At 35.2% G+C, this 15562-nt stretch overlaps 1 protein-coding gene across 3 annotated transcripts in view; it reads left to right on the top strand.

Annotated features, from left to right (window-relative positions):
• Positions 1–15562, top strand: part of PAWR (pro-apoptotic WT1 regulator) — a 102907-nt gene that overhangs the window by 53094 nt on the left and 34251 nt on the right. The window lies entirely within an intron of this gene.

Genomic DNA, 15562 nt, shown 5'->3' with positions numbered 1-15562 from the left:
TGTGCCAGCCACTGCTAATTGCCAGTTAACATACAAGGTAGTTTTAGTTTGTTTTATATAGACCTAAACTTTTAATTTTTAGTGAGAGGAAAAATTCTTGAAAATGAAGGTATGCATTATATAAATTTAAATTATTTTTAGAAGAATATATGGGTAAAGGGAGAGGACATGCATAGAAGTCTAGGGGACAAGGAAATTTAAACAAGAGTGTGAAGTTTCTTGAGAGGGGCCAATTGAGGCTGAAGATGAACTTTACAGACACTAAACCACAAACGTAGGTTCTACAGAGAATTTGGGCACAGAGCTTTGTGCTGTGCATGTGGAAACCTAGCCATAACTCTCCACATAATTTATACATTAAGTAAAATGTATTGACGTAAGTATTTTACTAGGAAAATATGTTTGCTGGGAGAAGCCAAGAAAATTTTAAAAGTGAATAATAAGAAAGAGAACTGGTATTACTAGATATTATTAACTTATAATGATAAAAATAATATGGCTTTTATGTAGATAAATTGGTGAAACAGTATTGAAAGCTAAAAATAGGGTGCGGTGGCTCACGCCTGTCACACCTATCCAGCACTTTGGGAGGCTGAGGCGGGCAGATCACGGGGTCAGGAGTTCGAGACCAGCCTGACCAACATGGTGAAACCCTGTCTCTACTAAAAATACAAAAATTAGCTATGCGTGGTGGCATGCGCCTGTAATCCCAGCTACTCAGGAGTCTGAGGCAGGAGAATCTCAATCCAGGAGGCGGAGGTTGCCGTGAGATGAGATCACACCACTGCACTCCAGCCTGGGTGACAGAGTAATACTCCATCTCAAAAAAAAAAAAAAATACACACACACACACCAAATATAATGATTGCATTTTGACTTGATAGGCGATAGATCTAGAGTCCCTGGATATGAACCCTGAGTGGGGCTGAGGGAATGCTATACTCCAGTAGGAGCCATTATTCATACAATCCACTGCCATTGTTGCAATTCTGTATTCTGTGTACATAGTTGAAACAGTTGGCTATTATCAAAGTAGAAACCAGTAGAGTCCAACTTCACTACACAACAAATTAAATATCAGATTAGTTAAGTTGAAAATGAGATAGTGAAAATAAGAAAATATGTGCTGATTAGATCTTGGAGTGGGAAAAACTTTCTTTTATAGAACCACAGGGAGAAATTGCAAAAGGGAAATTAAACAGAATTAAAAGGTAAACTAGAAAAAGACATTAACAATATGTTGGACAAAGATTACCGTTCTTGTTATATACTGCTTTTAGAAGTACTAAGAAATGAAATTGACAGACGACATCAGTGAAGAAAATGAAGATACATAAAAGAAATATATAAAGCCAATAAAATATGACAAAAGTTTATCCTATTAATTAGAATTCAGTGAAACCCCTATTTGCCTAATATATTTGGTGAGAGTTGAAAAAATAAGGGTGAGACCAATCTTACACAAGCTTTCTGGGGCAATATTGGCAGTATTTTTTTTTTTTTTGAAACCCAAAAGCTGTACTCTGAAGAATGACAGTATGTTTAAAGAGCCATAAAAATTAGAGATACACACAAAAATTTACGTGAAAGGCTATTTAACTTGTATGTCTCATGACACAGACAAGATTGAACAAATCACGTTGTATTCATAAGTTGATATAATACTATGCAGCTACTAAAATTTTTGTTACAAATCAAGAGATGATGTAAGTAGACTTCAAAATGGGATATCCACAACTATTTGAATTTACAAAAGAACTAGTTCTCATAGAAAGATGTTTGCCGCAGTGATAATAGTTGGTTAAGATCAAGAATGATTTTTCTTTTTTCTTTTTTTAAGATGTTAATACTTTTGAAAATTTATACGTTTTAAATTTACTCAGTTCCCAAGCCTTCTAGTTTAGAGGTTTGTTGTGTGTGTGTGAGTGTTGGTGTGTGTGTAGCAGACCGTAGCATATTAATCTATGTTCATTATGACATAGATTAATACTTTTTTTCTGCTATCCAATTAGAAGACGTCATTTGTTTATTATGCCCAGTTCTTTTCACATAGAGATACTTAATAATTTGACCTTATTTCAATTTATCTTTTTTTTTTTTTTAATGTTCAATGTTTTTGTTGTTGTTTAATCATCTCAAAGTAACTTTTGGCTTAGGAGCCAGGGATGGAAGGTGAGGTAAAGCTAGGGCAGAGGTCGAGTGATGACAGAATGGTATATGCTAGATAAAGGAAGGACTAATGGTAGATGAAAAGGGTATTACCAGAGAAGGAGGCGGATAAAGAAGTGGCATTACTGATAGGATTGATATGGTCTCCCTGAAGAAAATGAGTGGAATCTATTTTAATTTCCCTAATACCTTTCATGGTTATAGTAACTTCATTTTGGAAAGCACAGGCACTTAATCCACACACATGGTTTGTAATTGTGTGATCCCAAATACAGACTGTCCCACCCATCCCCCTTTTAGGGAGCTCTAATTCTTTCCTCAAGAAGCTTTGCAAAGATTGTTTACCTGATTATTTTTTAGATGTAGTGGGCAGTCATAGTTTTTGAACTACATTTATATAATTTATTGTGCCTAAATGCAGTTGAACTTACTTGGCTGTTTAAAATCTGTATTTCATTTTAGTTCTATTGTAGTTATTTTTCTCATTCTGATTCGTAATTTAAAAGTTGTCATATTTTCCTTATTAGAGCCTTGTTGAGGAGTGTTCATACTTTGCAAAAATTTGTTGAAAAATTAAAACACCTAAGAAATTTGTGTGGATTCTTAAGATGTACATATGTTGCGTCTGCAGGCATAATTGGATAGAAGAAAATGAGATAAAATTTTTTTAAGGATTCTGAAAATTGAAGGAACAAGCATTATAAGGAATGTCAATATTATGTAAAGGATTTTATGAACAGTTGTAAATATTTTCTACTTAAAAATGAATAAACTATTGGCGTTCATTTGTAAGACTTAACTGCTTACGGAAAGTAGAGAAAGGAATGTGAAACAATATCTAGTTGAATTCTTTCAAGAACTAGATAGTAGATCAGGGAATTTAAGCTATCAGAGTATCAAAACTTTGGCTTGAGCACTTATTAAAAATTAATTTGAACAGTTCTTATGTTTATATTGAAATTTTTAACATTGTATTTTCTTGTTTAGTTAGTATGCATAATTTTAGATAAATAATAGCTGTGAGTGATGATTGTCTTATGTGCTTAGGTTTACCCCTACTGTTCAAGAGTTGTTATTAATATAAGTAAAAAGTTATACTCTTCTCCGTATATTAGAAACATGTAAACATGTGTTAATACAGTTTTTGTTTAATACAGGCAAATGGTATATTGATTGCTTTTTCTGAACTGAGTTTTGTGGAATTCTGTTTTATAAAATTGATAGGAAAAAGCTACCATGAGATGAATCTTTTTGTTATTTAGTTTATGAACTTATTAAATTTCTATATTAAAATCTTTGAGCTGTAGTAATAGAAATGTTAGTAGTAGGAAACTATTGCCGTTAAGATTTCTAAGTCAAGTTTATTTCCATATTTAACATATATATCACTGTAAGGTTAGTCTTTCAAAAGCAGTATGTTTTATCTCATTTGTTCAAGAAATGACCATGATTGGCTGATTTTTTTTTTTGTGTTTATGACTTCATGTCCCAATTCCTGTTTAGCCACAATGTCTTTGTAATACAGTCCAGTCAGTCTAGTCTCTACCAAACACCCCGGTATTTAGTTCAGCAAACATTTATTGAATATGTACAACATATACCATGTTTTGTAATAACAGGAGTGTGAAATACTGTGGTGATGATAATATTGTGATGGTGCAATCTGTTGCCCCAAGCAAAGTCGTAGAACTATCAAAACATAACAGTGGCTTTCAAACTTTTTTTGGACAGATAAAATTGTGCTTTATTGGTGACGCAAATATGAATAGTTTTACTGTTAATGACATTTTCCAAAATGGCAAGCAATTTTTAAAAATAAGATTACAAACAACATATTTCCTGGATTTTCAGGATAGCCATCTTCTGGAAAAATCTTTGTATATATTTACAAATCCTGTACTTCTCCTGCTTTGTTTTTATAGGTAAGTGGTTGGGCTCAGATAATTATAAACTTATTTTTCACCTACTTGCTGACTCAACATTACATTCTCCAGTTAAATAAGGTGTAGGTCTTTTCTTTCTTACCAGAACTGTGTTTTCAAATTGCAATATAGGTAGCATTCCAGGTTTCTGCTCCACAACCAGTAATATCCCTCAGTCATCAAGGTGACCAAAATGCCTCCACAGAATTTCATAATACCTTTTAGGTATTATGAAAGAATCACTGAGCCCAGAGCATTATGGCCAAAGTAGAGACTTGCCCCAGAGACATACTTGGAGAAGATACTGACCCTACTACCAGGTCCCAAGCTATGAGGGGAATTAAATAAGTTCCAGTTGAGACGCCACAGGGAATCTTTTTCAGGGAGCCAGCCAGGTTTCAGTCTGCATCTGACGATAGCAAGATGTTAATCACTGAGCAGGAATTTTAGGCAGTAGAATGGAATAATTTGGAAGGGAGAGGAAGAATGCAGTATTGGAACAGATTAGAATATGTGAGGATATGTACAGAGCAATATAGTAAGTGAGAATCTGTACAGTGATAGATGAGACTTGGGGAAGCTGGGTCTGCTATTAGTGACTGAGGTGTAAACTTGAAAATGAGACCTTATAGAATTCCTCCAGATAGCCTCTTTAAAATTAAAAAAAAAAATTATGTAAAAATGTTAACATACAGAAAACTACAGAGCCAAATGAATCCTTATGTAACTGTCATCCAGCAATAATAATCATCAACCCATAGTCACTCTTTTTTTTTCAGCTGCAATTCTCAGTAATTCTGTGTTCTTCAAAGTGACTCAGTATACTTACAAGTAATCAGACACAAAAGTTTGAAAAAGTGCTCACTGCTATTGTATATTCTGTTCTGTTTCTTTTTCTTAAAAATTCTGGGTTGCAATGCAGTAAATTGATTTCATAACTAATAAATAGTTACACCTGGCAGTTGGAAAATTGAGTTCAGGTTTTGGAGTTAGACTGCTTAGGTTGGAGTTCTGACTGCACCATTCAACAAATGTGTCCTTAAGCATTAATTCTTATCTTGTCCCCTCTTCTTGAATGTACATTGTGTGTACCTCCTAAAATTTTTGTGAGAATTATGAGATCCTGGATTTTAGTGCTTAATAGTACCCTACTTTAAGTGTCAGACATGGGATCTGAATCTAAAATCTGAGTTCTTGTCTTGTAGTTGTGAAATCTAACACCCACTTTACAGAAGATTATTTTTTTTAAAAAAGAAAAAACCAAGAGATAAATGTATCCTTATCATTCATACATATCTTTATATATTAAATTGGAAGCATTTCCCAACATTATTTTGAAAACTGTTTTCAGATAATATTCTATTCTCCAGAGGCAGAAGTGTTATGGTACATATGAATAAAATATGTATTTACTTATAGTTATTTAGTCAAAACATAAATTTTTATTGCATTTTTAAACTGTATTTGGGGATTTCAATCATATAGAGATGTAAGAAGAATCATATAATGAAGTCTCCCTGTACTCATCTTCAGTTTCAATAATTATCAACTCATGGCCAGTTTTGTTTTATCTATACCAGCACACTGCCCGTCTTACCTCTTGTCTTATTTTGAAGCAAATCCCAGGTGGCATGTTATGCCATCTTTAAATACTTCAGTATACATCTCTAAAATATATGGATTTTTTTTTTAAACCAGAAGGACAATGTCATTATCTCACTTGAAAAACTTTAAAAAAGTAGTTCCTTAATCTCATCAAATATATATTCATGTTCAAAGTGTTTCTTAAATAATTTTTAAAGTAGTTTCTTTGAATAAGGATGCAAATGAGGTGAGTGCCTTGTTGTTGGTTCTTATGTTCTTTGAGTTTCAAATTCATATATCTCCTTTCCCTTCTCTTCTCTTTGCAATTTATAAGTTGGAGAAACTGGGCCATTTGGTCAGCAGAGGCTTGTTTTTATATGACAGAGAGCCAAGAGTGGTTTTTGTAGTTTTAAAGGGTTATTTATAAAAGAAAAACAAAAACAAACAGCTGACTTTATGCTGCTAAATCCTCACCAACACTTGGTATCATCAGTCTTATAATTTTAGTCATTCTGGTAGGTGGTTCATTATGGTTTCAGCTTGCATTTCCCTAATGACATGATGTTGAGTGTCTTTTCATGTGTTTATTTGACATTTCTTTGGTGAAATATCTGTTCACGTTTTTGGTCATTTTTAATTGGGTTGGTTTTTTTTTTATTGTGTTCTAAGAGCTCATTATATATTCTGGCTACAAATTCATCAGGTGTGTGTTTTTGCAAATATTTTCTCCTAGTCTGTGGCACGCCTTTTTATTTCCTTAACTATTTTTTGAATAGCAAAAGTTTTTAATTTTGATAGTTTTTTTGTTTTTTGTTTGTTTGTTTTTGAGAGAGTCTCTCTCTGTTGCCTAGGCTGGAGTACAGTGGTGCAATCTCAGCTCAGTGCAGCCTCCGCCTCTCGGAGTCTCCTACCTCCGCCTCCCAAGTAGCTGAGACTACAGACATGCTCCACTACGCCTGGCTGATTTTCATATTTTTAGTAGAGACGGGCTTTCACCATGTTGGCCAGGCTGGTCTTGAACTCCTGGCCTCAAGTGATCCGCCCACCTCAGCCTCCCAAAGTGCTGGGATTACAGCCATGAGCCACCATGTCCGGCTATGATAGTACATTTTGAGGTTATTTTTGTAACTGATGTGAGATAAACGACTGAAGTTAACTTTTTCCTTTTAGTGGGAGGGTATATATGGATATCTATTTGTTATAGCACCATTTGTTGAAAAGATCATCCTTTCCAAATTGAATCTTCATGACATCTTTGCTAAAAATTAAAGGGCCAGGCTGGGCACATGGTGTGGTGCACGCCTGTAATCCCAGAACTCTTTGTGAGACTGAGGCAGGTGATCACTTGAGCCCAGGAGTTCAAGACTAGTCTGGGCAACAGCAAAACCCCATTTCTACCAAAAAAAACCAAAAAACAACAACAAAAAAACCTACAAAAATTAGCCAGACATGGTGGCAAGCACCCATAGTCTCACCTACTTGGGAGGTTGAAGTGGGAGGATGGATTGAGCCCAGGAGGAGGTCAAGGCTGCAGTGACCCATGATTGCACCATTGCACTCCAGCCTGCGCAACAGAGCCAAGACCCTGTCTAAAAAAAAAAAAAGTATAGTTCTATTTCTGGACTCTAGTGCATTCTTTTGATTTGTATGAATATCTTTACGCCAGTAACACACTCTTGATTACTCTCACTTAATAAGTATTGAAATCAAGTAGTATAAGTTCTTTAATTTGTTTTGTTGTTGTTGTTGTTGGGTTTTTTGGTTGGTTTTTTTTTTTTTTTTTGAGACAGAGTCTTGCTCTGTCACCCAGGCTGGAGTGCAATGGTATGATCTTGACTCACTGCAGTCTCTGCCTCCTGGGTTCAAGCGATTCTCCTGTCTCAGCTTCCCAAGTAGCTGAGATTACAGGTGCATGCCACCATGCCCAGCTAATTTTCTGTATTTTAGTAGAGACGGGGTTTCATCGTGTTCCCCAGGCTGGTCTCGAACTCTTGAGCTCAGGCAGTCCACCTGTCTTGGCCTCCCAAAGTGCTAGGATTACAGGTGTGAGCCACTGTCCCTGTCCAACTTGCTTTTTCTTTAAAAATGTTTTTTTCAGATTATTTTAGATCTCCTTCATTTCCACTTAAATTTAGAATCAGTTTGATAGTTTCTACAAAACCTGTTAGGATTTTGATTTTAGGATTGCCTTGAATTTATGTATCAAGTTGAGGAGAAATTATCTTATTGACAACATTGAGTCTTCAGATCCCCTAACATAGCATATTTTTCCATTACTGAGGTCTTTTAAATTTTTCTTAGCAAGATTTTTATAGTTGTAAGGGTATAGTATGTTTTTTGTATTTTGTTTGTATTTTAAATGGTATTTTTCTTCAGTTTGAATTTTCACATTTATTGGTTGCCATTATGTAAAAATACAATTGATTTTTGTATCTTGCGATCTTCCTAAACTCATTTGTCAGTTCTGGTAGTTTGTTTTTAAATAAGTCCTTAAGATATTCTATGTAGAAGAGAATGCCATCTATGAATAAAGATATTTTACTTTTTCCTTTCCAATATATATACCTTTTCTTTCTTATGCTTACCTTATTGTCCTGGCTTGGACTGGCAGTATGATAGATATTGAATAGAAGTGGTGAGAGCAAAAATGGTAAAAGCAACTTACCTGATTCTTGGTCCTAGGGGAAAAGATTGATTTCTTTTACCACTAAATGTGATGTTAGATATGGGTTTTTCTGATCAGATTAAGGCTATTCTCTTCTAAGTTTGCTAAGAGTTTTTTTGTGGGTTTTATTGGCATGAGGGTTTATGTTTGTGTCATGCTTTTTACTAATGTATAGGTGATTATATATTTTTCCCCTTTATTCTGTAAAGATGATGAATCGCTGATTTGAAGGTTAAACAAAGTGTTTTACTGGGATAGACCCCATTTTGGTCATTGTCCTTTTTATATATTTTGCATTTTTTATGCTAAAATTTTGCGAACACCTCTATGTCTGTCTTTACCGGATTACATTGGTCTCTAGTTTTTATTATTTTAGAATTTTTTATTTTTTATTTTTTTGTTTGGTTTTGGTACCAGAGCATTGCTGGCCTCAAAATAAGTTGAGAAGTATTTCTTCCTTCTGGAAGAATTTGTGAACAGATGATATTTCTTTAAAAGTTTGATAGTTTACCAAACGATCTTGGTTTGATATTTTCTTTACTTTCTTTACTAGATAGAGAGCTATTCAGGTTATATACTCCTGCTTGATTGAACTTTGGTAGCTTCAGTCTTTCATGGAATTTGTCAGTTTTATCAAAGTTATCAAATTTACTGGCATAGGCCACACGTGGTGGCCCACACCTGTAATCCCAGCCCTTTGGGAGGCTGAGGCAGGTAGATTGCTTGAGGCCAGGAGTTCAAGACCAGCCTGGGCAACATGATGAAACCCCGTCTCTTACACTAAAAATACAAAAATTAGCCAAGTGCAGTGCGGTGGTGCTCACTGGTAGTTCCAGCTATTTGGGAGGCTGAGGCATGAGAATTGCTTGAACCCGGGAGGCAGAGGTTGCAGTGAGCCGAGATTACACCACTGCACTCCAGCCTGGGTGACAGAGTGAGACAGTCTCAAAAAAAAAAAAAAAAAAAAAAAAAATTAGTGGCACAAAGTTTTTCATAATTTTTTCTTAATCTTTTAATATCATAGAATATCATTTACTTTTACTTATAATGGTGATTTTCTGTCTTTTTTCTTCAGATTGCCAAGAGGTTTACTAATTTTATCTATTACTTCTAAGAACCCACTTTTGGTTTCATTATTTTTTTTTTCTATTTTGTTTTATTGTATTTTGCTCTTATTTTCATTTTCTTCCATTTATTTTGGGTTTAATTTGCCCTTTTTATAGCTTTTTAAGATGAAAGCCTTGATCATTGATTTGAGACTTCTTTTTTTCTAAAATAAACATTCATTGTTATAAATTTTCTTCTAAGCTCTGCTTTTAGGTGGATTTCAAATTTTATGTTGTGCTTTTAAAATTCATTTGAAAATATTTTACACTTGTGATTTCTTTTTTCATGTGATTATTTGTGAATTAATTTCCATATATTTAGCAGATTTTTCAGGTAGCTTTCTGTTACTGATTTTAAATTTAATTGAGTAGTGGTCAAAGAACATTCTTGGTGTGATTTCATCATCTTATGTTTGCACAAATCCTGTTTTATGTTCTATAATATGTTCTGTCTTGTTGAACATACAGGGTGTTTCTGGAAAAAAACCAAAAACATATACTTTATTTTTGCGGGGGGAGTGTTCTATAAATGTTGGGTCAAAATGACAGAATTGAAGTTTTTTTTTAATATCTCTACACATTTCCCACCTTCATGTTGTATTAAGTACTGATAGAGAAGTGTTGAAATCTCCAACTGAATTTGTGGATTTGCCCATTTTTATTTTCAGTTCCTTTTGTTTCATTTGATCTGAAGCTCCTTTGTTTGGTGACTGCATTTTTAAAAACTGTATGTCTTCTGGATGAATTGACCCCTTTATCATTATGTAATGTCCCTATTTATTCCTGATAATATTCTTTATTGTGTAATCTACTTCAGTAAAGCTGTTTCAGCTTACATTAGATAGGTGTTTTATGATGCATCTTTTTTCATCCTTTCACTTTGAACCTATTTGTGTCATTATATTTAAATGTGTTTCTTGTTGACAGCATATATTTGGGTCTTGCTTTTATTATTATAACTTCTGCCTTTCAGTTGAAATGGTTAGATCATGTGCATTTAATAATTGAAGTGGTTAGGTTTAAATCTTTCCACTTGATCTTTGTTTTCTATTTATCCTATCTGTTCTCTCCTTTTTTTCTGCCTGCGTTTGTGTTGAGTATTGTTGAATCATTCAATTTTATCTTTAGCGTTGCCTAAAAAGCTCTTTGATTGGCTTTTAAAGCAGTTGCTTTAGGGTTAAATATCTATATATATGTATTATACATCTTTAACTTATCACAGTCTGCTTTTATGTAATATTAATACCATGCCATGTATAGTGTAAGAGTCTTACACTGGTATACTTTTATTTCCTGCCTTTGTGCCATTGCCATACATTTTACTTTTCCATGTGTTATAAATATCACAAAATGTCATTACTACTTTTTCTTTAATCACTTACATGTTAAGGAGATACCAAAAATAAGAAATAACAGTTTCTTATATTTATTCATGTATTTACCATTTTGGATGTTCTTCATTCCTTTGAGTGGTTCCACATTTTCTTGTGGTATCCTTTTCTTTTACAGGGAAACTTCATTTAAACTTTTTTTAATACTGAAGGTCTGCTGCTCAGTTTTTGTTATTGTAGAAGTCTTTCTTTTCTTTTTGAAACATTTTATTACATTTAGAACCTTTATTTGACAGATTTTTCTTTTTAGTGCTTAAAAGTTGTCATTTCGATGGGGCGTGGTGGCTCACGCCTGTAATCCCAGTACTTCGGGAGGCCAAGGGGGGCGGATCACGAGGTCAGGAGATCGAGACCATCCTGGCTAACATGGTGAACCCCCATCTCTACTAAAAATATAAAAAATTAGCTGGGCGTGGTGGTGGGCGCCTGTAGTCCCAGCTACTCAGGAGGCTGAGGCAGGAGTATGGCATGAACCTGGGAGGTGGAGCTTGCAGTGAGCCGAGATCATGCCACTGCACTCCAGCCTGGGTGACACAGCAAGACCCCATCTCAAAAAAAAAAAAAAAAAGTCATTTAATTGTTTTCTGGCTTGTATAGTTTCTGTTAAGTCCACTTTAATCCTTCAGAATATATATATATATATATATATATTCTTTTTTTTTTTTTTTTTTTTTTTTTTTGAGATGGAGTCTCACTCTGTAGCCCAGGCTGGAGTGCAGTGGCGGGATCTGGGCTCACTGCAAGCTCCGCCTCCCGGGTTCACTCCATTCTCCTGCCTCAGCCTCCCAAGTAGCTGGGACTACAGGCGCATGCCACCATGCCCGGCTAGTTTTTTGTATTTTTAGTAGAGATGGGGTTTCACTGTGTTAGCCAGGATGGTCTCGATCTCCTGACCTCGTGATCTGCCTGCCTCGGCCTCCCAATGTGCTGAACCACTGTGCCTGGCCCATACTTTATATTTCTTATATACTTTGCTGTATAATCTGCTTCCACCCATCTGTTACTTTTTTGTTTTTTTTTTTTTTTTGAGACAGAGTCTCACTCTGTCACCCAGGCTGGAGTGCAGTGGTGTGATCTCGGCTCACTGCAAGCTCTGCCTCCCGGGTTCGCGCCTCAGCCTCCCGAGTAGCTGGGACTACAGGCGCCTACCACCACGGCCAGCTGATTTTTTGTATTTTTAGTAGAGACAGGGTTTCACCGTGTTAGCCATGATGTGTAGCCATGATGTGTAGATCTCCTGATCTTGTGATCCGCCCACCTTGGCCTCCCAAAGTGCTGGGATTACAGGCGTGAGCCACCGCTCCTGGCTCCTCTGTTACTTTTTAAATTTAAATTTTTAATTTTTTAATTCTTCCTCTGTTACTTTTAACATTTTCTCTTTATTACTTCGATTATAATGTGTATATGGTTTCTTTTTGCTTATTCTTTTTAGACTTGTTGAGCTTGCATCTGTGTGTTTATAATTTTCATCAAATTTGGATAAAATTCAGCTATTTCTTCAGTTGCTTTTTTTCCCTTCATTTCTCTCTCCTTGCCTTCTGAGACTCCAATTATGCATGTGTTAGACTGCTTGATACTGTCTCACAGGTCACTTTAATTTATATATTCCTAATGTATAAACAACTGAAAAATAAAAGATTAACCTATAGAGAAATGGAAAAGTAAAGGTAGACCTCAGAAGAAATGCAAATGACTCTTAACCGTAGGAACAGCTGCTAAAATTACACTGAGATACTTTTCTTCACTTATTATATTGGCAAAAACTTGCAAAAGTATGAAAACTATTTGGAGAACAGGTAGTGTCATACTGAAGGAAATGTAAAATGATACAATATGTCAACCTGCCAAATTGACATATTCATTTACCTTGTGAGCCAGCAATCCTAATACTAAGAATCTATCCAGGAAATCCATTGCATATATACAGAAACTATATATATAAGCCTTTCTAACACGTTTTTCTTAGAGCATGTAAAAAACCCAAATGTTCATCAATAAAGCTCTGATTAAAATATGGTAGGTACATCTATTTAATAAAATTATTGTGCAGCTGAAGAAAGGAATGAGGAGAATCCACTTCTCCTCTTAAGTATGGCAGATACAGGAATTTTCTTATTTCTCATGATTTCCGCCAACTTCTTCCTCCAGATGTATTTATCCCAGTTAGAAAAGATTGCTTAAGAATTTCTAGGATGCTTGTTATCAAAAGAACCGCACTGGTTGCTAGCAGAATTTTGGAGAGAAGTTGTGATTCATCAAGTAATCCCTATACTAAAAGCTGCCTGGAATGTTAGATACGTAGTGTATCCACAGGGATACTATGTGTGATGAATAGGTTCCCAGTTCAGTGGATAACAGTGTTGCCATGTGAAAGAGCATTCAGAATTTTAACTTCAGGTATCACAGTTCACCTTCCAGTTCATCTCCAAGATGATTTGTCTCATCTTGGTAACTCATTCATTCTTTTATGAAACATTTACTGAGTGTTTTGTGTCTTCCTTTCTTTTTTCTTTTAATATACTGGTAAGGGAGTCTAGATTTGTTGAGGGGACAGGAGGAGGGAAAGTTAGTGTTGTGGGGCTGGGTCTCAGAAAATGAAAACAAAGATAAATAAAATAGCATCCCAGTGCTCTGGGAGTGCATGGCTACCTGCCTCAACTTTTGCTTTCTGTTTATATTAATCTATGATAATTTAAGAATTCCAACTTTAAGCTAATGATGTTGGAGCCTAGCTGAAGGATTTTTGAGTCCATATGCTGGAGAATGAGTGATGATTGCTTTCACACAGTAGAAGACTAGCGATGAGACCATTCTTTATTCTTTTCCAGATCTCATACTTTTGCTTCTCCTACTGTTCATTAAATGATTGACCTCCCCCCACCCCCCTTTTTAAAGGAACTCCTTGATTTAAAATGCCTTTTATGCTATTTTATTCTTTCTGTTCTAGGACCTCTATCAGGTATTTTTGTTATTGTAGTTTTATACATTTTAACGTTAACTAGAGTGTTTGGTCATACCTCTTTTTTAAAAAAGTATTTTTTTTGATATCTTATGTATTTTTTCTTCCAGATGATGCACCCCTACTTTCCAAATAAATTTCTTCATGATTTTGATTGGAATTTTAATTTATGTGTTAAGAGACTGTTGACACCTTCACAATACTAGGTTTTTCTTAAGAGTAGGTTTTAATTTGTATGCCTCAGTAAAGTCTTACAGCTTTTTTCATACACGTACTGTCTGTTTTTTAGTTTGTTTATGGTTGTTACTAAAAATTTTGTAACTGGCTATTGATGTTACTTTGGGAAATTGTTTGCGTATTTACTGAAAAAAACATCTTAAGTAACTCATAATTCTAAAATGTTTTTGTTTTTTACAAAATCATTTTCTCTGATGGTAATTTTGCCTCCTTTCTAATGTTAAAATCGCCTATTCTTCTTACGTAGTTTTGTCAACTAGCACTTTCAGAATGATGTTAACAATTATGTTAATAGTGGACATCAATGCCTTGAGTCTGATTTTACTTTAAATTTTGCTGGTATGTTGTCATTAAACAAGATATTGTCTAGTGATTTGAGAAAGTTTTTGAAAGTCCTGAGAGAGATTTTTTTTTTCTAATAAGGTCTAATTTCTTAACACTTTGGTGTCCCGTACCAGATTTCTTTCACTGACTCTGTTTCCACCTATGATATATCATTTTTCATAGGATAAAATTGCCTATGTCATTTAACTAGTCACTTAACTAGTCTTTTCACTTTTGGTCTTGTTCCTGTTCTCTGCATTGCTATTTCCAGGTTCTTCCCAAAAAGAGTTTTGATCATTCCTTATCCCAAGGAATTGTATAGCATTGTAACATCATTCCAAGCTATGGAGTGAGAAGTCTAAACTTCTTGGGTTATCTATTAGTTATGTTCCCTCTATGCCTTTCGAGTCCTCACTTCTGTCAAAAACTGTGATGGCTTTGAGATCATTCCCCACTTGCTGGCTAACATGTTAGCTTGTGTATGCTGGCAAAAGACACTAGTCTCCTGGGTTAGTTAGAGTCAAGAACAGTTTAGACTCAGCAATAACAGTAGCTGCAGTATCATAATTTTCTTGTGCTGTTTCCCCAAGCCCCACTCTTGGCAGGTTGATATGACAAGGGCCAGGTGACACCGAATCTCAACCTGCATACTCCTTTCATTTGCCCTTTCCATTTCTGTCCTCAGACTGCTTCTCTGTATCATCCTAATGTTGTGTAAGACTCCATCTCAGCTAAAAACCATCATTCTGAGCAAACTATCGCAAGGACAGAAAACCAATCACCACATATTCTCACTCATAGGTGGGAATTGAACAATGAGAACACTTGGACACAGGGTGGGGGAACATCACACTCTGGGGCCTGTCGTGGGATTGGGGGAGGGGAGAGGGATAGCATTAGGAGATATACCTAACGTAAATGATGAGTTAACAGGTGCAGCACACCAACATGGCACATGTATACGTGTGTAACAAACCTGCACATTGTGCACATGTACCCTAGAACTTAAAGTATAATAATAATAAAAAAATAAATAAAAAACACTCCGTCTCAGACAGATGCTTTTTTCCATGTCCTCCATTGTAGACCTTATCTTTATTAAGCTTGGTACCCCTTTCGGTATGTTCCTCCTATCTCCAAATATTCCAGTGCACCTTCTTGGTTTGCACAGTGGCTTCAGTGTTTTCTTCTGTCTGCACAACTTT

This window comes from Pongo abelii, chromosome 10 (assembly GCF_028885655.2).
Source record: "Pongo abelii isolate AG06213 chromosome 10, NHGRI_mPonAbe1-v2.0_pri, whole genome shotgun sequence".
Classification (NCBI taxonomy): Eukaryota; Metazoa; Chordata; class Mammalia; order Primates; family Hominidae; genus Pongo; species Pongo abelii.
Note: the sequence above shows the minus strand (reverse complement) of the source record. Positions and strands in the feature narration are given on the sequence as shown.